We start from the raw sequence: 6,715 nt of genomic DNA, 5'->3' as shown, positions 1-6,715 counted from the left end.
GTGTTTAGTCTATTTTATAAGTTCTATTACAATTCTATTTTTAATAATAATTCATTATTTCTATAAATTTCACATGCATATTTAATTTATATTTTTTTTATTTCACCATAAATTACATCTTTTTCTATCCCATTTTCTCTATTTTCTTAGTTTCATCATATTTGTACTTGTAGCAAAATGTATGGGACATAGAGACTATTTGATATGTCATAATGGATTGACATCTCTTTAGAAATGTGTACATAGTTGGTATATCAAGTAAGATCAAGAAATGAGTTTAACCTGACTTAAGAATGGATTTACAATTATATAACTATCTAAACACAGGCTCGATCATACAATATTTATTCGACCTTATAATTGAACCAAACTTTAACCTTACATAAGAATGGATTTACAATTATGTAACTAAAATCAATGAAAACAAGATCTAATTTGAACTGGTTGAAAACACATGAACAAAGAATCAACTGATGATTCGAATAAGCACATTTAGAAGAGATAAAACGAGTTTATGAATTTGTAGATAATAAAATTAATAAAGAGTCCTAAAATGTTTTGTATAAATCTGTCTCACAGTGAGACGATCTCATGCAATGTTTATGGGTTTGATTGTTTGAATGAATGAAAATCACTGTCATTACATGAATCATGAAAAGGACCTCAATATATTGAATGCAAACATTTATGACATAAGAATAAGAATACTCCAACTTGACTCTATCGTTCTGCTAGTATTCATCTTTAATCTTTCAATCCGTTTTCATGAAACCTTTTGTCTTGTTCTCAAATAATATTCCCCTTATATTTAAAAAAACTCAAAAAAAAATAAATTCACAATATCTTGATGATCTATTTAAAAAAATCATTTTAAATCATTTCTAAAGTATATTTTGAGAAAAATTAAGGAAAAATTACCCTGAATAATACGAACTTTCAATTAACCATGAATAATACGAAGTTTAACATGTGTTTTCCGCTGGCATACCTGACCGGTTTATAACCGGGAGAAACGGTCATTTCTTCATTTCCTTCATCAGTTTCATTGGTTTATATTGGACAGCATGCTTCATCTCCTTCATTTCCTCACTTTACTCTTCCATTTTAATTACTTCTTCCAACTTCTCAATTTTTTTTTCCATTTTCATTTTAACTTCTAAAGTAATTTGATATTTAACATGTATTCTCCTTCGTCATCATCTCAATCTAGTATATCAATTGCAAAAGGAATTCCTTTATGTAAACATGGTGTTCATGCTAAATTACAAGTATTCAAAAAAGGAACAAGGGTTGGTGAGAGGTTTTATGGATGTGCATTTTGGCCAGTAAGTTTATTTTTTTCAATAGCTTTATTTTGTTTTATGTTAATTTTTAATTTCTTTATCAATTAGGGTTTCATGATTTGATTTGAAATATAGGCACAAGATTGCAAATTTTTTAAGTAGGAGAAAGATGTAGAGTATTCAAGTGAAATTTCTTCTTGTTTGGAAGAAGAGAAAGCTATGTTGATTGACAAAATAAGGAAATTGAAGGCTAAGAATGCAAAGTTGAAAGAAAGTGAAGCTATGTTGAAATTGAAAGTTGTTGAATATGTAAATGCACAAAATGCATTAAGTTTTGTACTTGTTGCATCATGGGTTTTATTTGTAGTATTCTTATTTATGTTAAGCTAAGTATAAGAATTTGATCATGTAATGGAATTTCATGTATTGAAAATCCAATGTAATGAAAAAGTGTAACAAAGCTTCTTCGATTCAAGAATTATAGCCTCAATCCATATATCTTATAGCAATATTTTCCAAAATGTTTTCCAACAGCACAATAAAAAATGTTTTCAAGAATCGCCTTTACATACATAAGCATTCCTTACACACAAAAGTGCTAAAATGTTTTCCAAAATACAATATTTGAACAATGTTCTAAGCCATAGATTACACCATAATGGTATGCAAAATGACACTTAGTCTTGCAACATCAATTCTTTGTTATCGATGCTTGGGTTGATACTATTTCAGTAGGGTTATTCTTAGGCTTTTCCCTTTTAGCAGCAGTGACACCACTCCTTCCGCTTGCACTACCGGTCCTACCCCCTCTACTCCCTTCCCCTGTTCTAATTATCCTGTTGCCTTTACCTAAAGAACTAGGTTGTGCAGACATGTTGTGATGGGATAACTCTGGTGTGTTGGTTGCTACATCAACAATCTTTTTCAGTCTTCCTCTACTTCTCTTCAATGGAGGTGGTTGCTTAATCGCTTTACCCTTTTCCGAACACTTCCTTTCGTTATGTCCAACCTTATTGCAAATGCCACATGTCATTTGAACGTCGTGTCTTGAGAGTTGTCCTGGATTTTTAGGATCTTCATGCGAATCCTTGATTCTGTTTTTTCGTGGTCTACCAGGACCAATCTTAATTGGAGGAGGATCGATCGGTTTGTCAATTTTAGACCAATGCCTCTCGCCAATACAAGGATTGATGTTTCTTTCATAGTCTCTCAAATAAGCCTCTCTAGTGTAGCACTGATCAACATATGACTCAGCCTCCTTCTGCAAGTAAAAAATAGATGCAACTCCATGACAACATGGAATCCCTCTTAAATCTCATTTCCTGCAAGTACAAGTTCTATTTTCAATATCAACCTCTAAAACATCCATATAATGGGCTACTTGGAAACGAGTTGATGTTGAAGGAATGACAGTGCACTTAGCTACTTCTTGCTTCTCTAAATCTAACGTTTTTTGTACTTTTGGACATAACAAACCCTTCCACTTCGTCAATGCCTCTTCCTTTTTATCAACCATCCTCTTCATTAGCATTGATTTAATTTATTCAAGCATATCTATTAAGTGATAGGATCTAGCATTCATAATGTAATTGTTAAAAGTTTCTACCATATTGCTCAAAATAACATCACACTTTTCTTATAGTTTGACAAAAGATCTACAAAACAAGTGTGGACCACATTTCTTAAAGGCATCAACAGCAACCGGATTTACGTTCTCCATCTCATTAATTGCTTCCTCAAAATCAGCCAAGTTGTATGCTTTGACACATCTCCAAAACAATAATTTCCTCTCTTCTCCTTTGAATGACTTGTTCCAATTTGCGTAGATGTGCCTAGCACAATGCCTATGTTCTGCTTTTGGAAGCTCCAGCTGGACTGCCCTCAAAATGCTCTGTACAATAGATGAGTATACACAACAGCATATAAATGAGTATACACACAGCTAATCCAGCATATAAATACTAAAGCTAATCCAGTAGCTAAATGAGTATACACACAGCTAATCCAGCATATAAATGAGTATACACACAGCTAATCCAGCATATAAATGAGTACAGTAGCTAATCCAACATATAAATGAGTATACACACAGCTAATCCAGCATATAAATGAGTATACACACAGCTGATCCAGCATATAAATACGTGCAGTGGCTAACCCAGCATATAAATCAGTATACACATAGCTAATCCAGCATATAAATCAGTATACACACAGCTAATCCAGCATATAAATGAGTACAATAGCTAATCCAGCATATAAATGAGTACAGTAGCTAATCCAGCATATAAATACTAAATTTGTACTAGGTTGTATACACAGCAACAGCATATAACTCAGTACAGTAGCTAAATGGACACAGCAGAGCACTTAAATGATCATTTTGAGTATATAAATGAGTATACACAGCAGCTAAATGGATGTATACACAGTAATCAACTAAATGGATGTATACACAACAGCAGCACAACAACTAAATGAGTGTAAATCAGTAACTAAATGAGGCACACAGCATAGTATAAAACAGTAGCTAAATGAGTATAAATAGTATAAATTAGTAGCTAAATGAGTATAAATCAGTATACCTGGTGTTCATCTGATATTACTATCCACTCTTTACCATTATCATGAGGCATACACTTCTTCAATTTAGAAATGAACCATTGCCATGATTCATTGTTTTCACCCTCAACAACAGGCCAAGACAATGAATACATTTGCTCGTTAGGGTCTCTCTCTACTGCACTTAACAGCATTCCTCCCAAGAATGTTTTGTCTTACTCCCACCAGCCCAACCATCTTTAACCCCTTCAAAGCAAACAAAAAACCTCTGAAATGTGGGTGGATTTGTGCTTGGATCAGTAACAACAACGAAGTGGCTATTAGAGTTACTTCGTTCTAAAACCCCAACATAGCTCATGAGCTTCTGATAATGTTGTTTCATAGATCCATGTAACCTCCTATGTGCAACATACTTAATCTTGTACGCAAAGCCCCTACTAATGATAATTCGAAATTGTTTCCTAACAATATCAACTAGTTCTGCAAAAGGAATGTGTGGCCTTGACTTGAATAAATCAAGCAACTGATCTGCACACCAAGAAGCTTTGAATTGACGATTAGAATCCATGTTTTGACAAGTGTGATCACCATTAACTTTCTTCACAATAAAGGAAGCTCGTGTTTTATCCCAACTAGCGTAGAGCTTAAAGTGACAACCATCAATACACCTAACACCAAGCTTATTCAATTTAGACTTGTCACTCAAATAAAATTTTACATTTCTTCCTTGATGAATTGCATATTTCCTTACCGCCTCCAAATTCAAGTGGGGTGCTAAAAGCTTCCCAACAATCCATTTGAACTTCCTAAAATCGGTCCGATCATGAACTCCAGTAGTTGAATCATCAGCTTCATCATCACGATTTTCATACTCAGAGAAACCCTGTGTGTTACTACACTCACCCAATTTCAAAACAGAATCACCCACTTGCTCTAGTTCTTCGAATGACAATGAAAAATCTTGACTTTGCACAAGCTCCTCCGAAATTTCATCTTCATCTTCCTCCTCATACGATAGCTCATAATCAAGATCTTGTGAATCATCCTCCTCAGATGCATCTTCATCACTAACACTATTACCAAAATCTGGCTCGTCTTCAGAAAAATCATATTCAAGTGGTATGCAACTTTCACTAAGGGATTCTTTTGCCTTAGATGCTCTCTTAGGGGTCAACTTTTTCCTATTCCCAACATTGGACCAAACTTCATTATCTTTAGTACCACTTTTTGATATTTCTAGAATCAACATCTCATTATCCTTATCATTAACTACATACACAAATAATGCTCTATTTTCAACATCTATTTTAGACATTTTCCCAACACAAATATCATCGGTAACTCTCTTTAACCATTCCAAAAAGCTAACAGCATTAGGTAGATGATACAAAGACAAAACTCATGTTTTACCCCAAGATCCTTCTTTACAATTCCTTCTAACTCAAAAAATGACATCTTATCTAGGTCTATGGAGATGGTTTTACATATCCCATACACATACTCAAACCCCACAACTCCTTTTTTTAATACCCCACCATACCAAAACTTCAAAGTAATTGAATCATTCAAATTAGCCTAAAACAAGCAAAAAACACTAAATTACATCCATTTTCGAGTGAACAAACGTTTTTAATTAACATCAAACAATAATCATGTATGGATTGAGAAAATGAAAAACAAAACTCCATCCATTTTCAAGTAAATGGACACAAATTTCATCCATTTTCGACTAAATGGATACAAACCCTAATTTTTGGAATTTTAACAAAATTTAGGGATAAATAATGCAATTGAGAAGAATAAACTAATCATGAATGAGAAGAATTCCAGCAGCTGATGCGTGAGAACGAGAGAGAAACAGTGAAATCAGTGAATGTTTGTGAAGAGGGAGAAGCAGCTAATGCGTGAGGAAGATGGTACTGTGTTTTTCAATTTCTTTTCCTTAATTTTATCCAAAAATAAAAAATAAAAAAAGAGCTCAGCACATTTAGCCGGTTACAGGTAAATTAGTATACCAGGGGAAAACACATGTTAAACTTCGTATTATTCATGGTTAATTGAAAGTTCGTATTTATTATTGGGAAATCAGTGAAAGTTCGTATTATTCAGGGTAATTATTTCAAAAATTAATTGATAAATGTTTGATTTACTAATTATTGGACAAAAAATGTTTATATGTACCCTAAGAAAAACAAGTAATAAATTATTACTTTATTTATTGATATAATGATTAAGAAAAAACAATGATTTTAATATATTTGTGTATAGGAAATGTTTTCTTGGATCAAAAAATGAAATCAATTGAAGTTATCACATATTAATCTAAAATGAATTTATTTGCGGTGATTTGAAATAAATAAATAAATAATATTGGAAAAAATTAGGTATATGCTTATTAGCGTTGAATTAAATTTAACCAAAGTTATTAATGTTCTTAATACTTGTTAAAGTTGAATTAAATTCAAATGAAATCAATAATACAAAGTAGTTTGTTGGTTCACCTAATTAGGAGTATAACTTTAACTTGTTTTTATCGAATTTAAAACTAAATTTATTAAAGTGGACTTGTATTAACTAAAATGAACTTAATTTGATTGAATTGAATTTAATTTTACTGGTTTTTATTCTTTAACTAGGAAAATATGACATTATTTGGAGCATTGTTGTTAATTATAAAAATTGAGAAAAATAATAGAGAAAAATGATAGATGAGGAATTGTGAAAGATAATATTTAACTAATTTAACTTTTTTTAAAAGAATTTGTTAAGGGAGTTATTAAACACCGCCACCTATTTTCATTTTATCGCCACTCCCTCAAAATTATGAATTTGCCCCTGAAGTTTAAAAAATTACAAAATTGCCATTGGAC

This window comes from Amaranthus tricolor, chromosome 13 (genome assembly GCF_026212465.1).
Source record: "Amaranthus tricolor cultivar Red isolate AtriRed21 chromosome 13, ASM2621246v1, whole genome shotgun sequence".
Taxonomy (NCBI): Eukaryota; Viridiplantae; Streptophyta; class Magnoliopsida; order Caryophyllales; family Amaranthaceae; genus Amaranthus; species Amaranthus tricolor.
Note: the sequence above shows the minus strand (reverse complement) of the source record.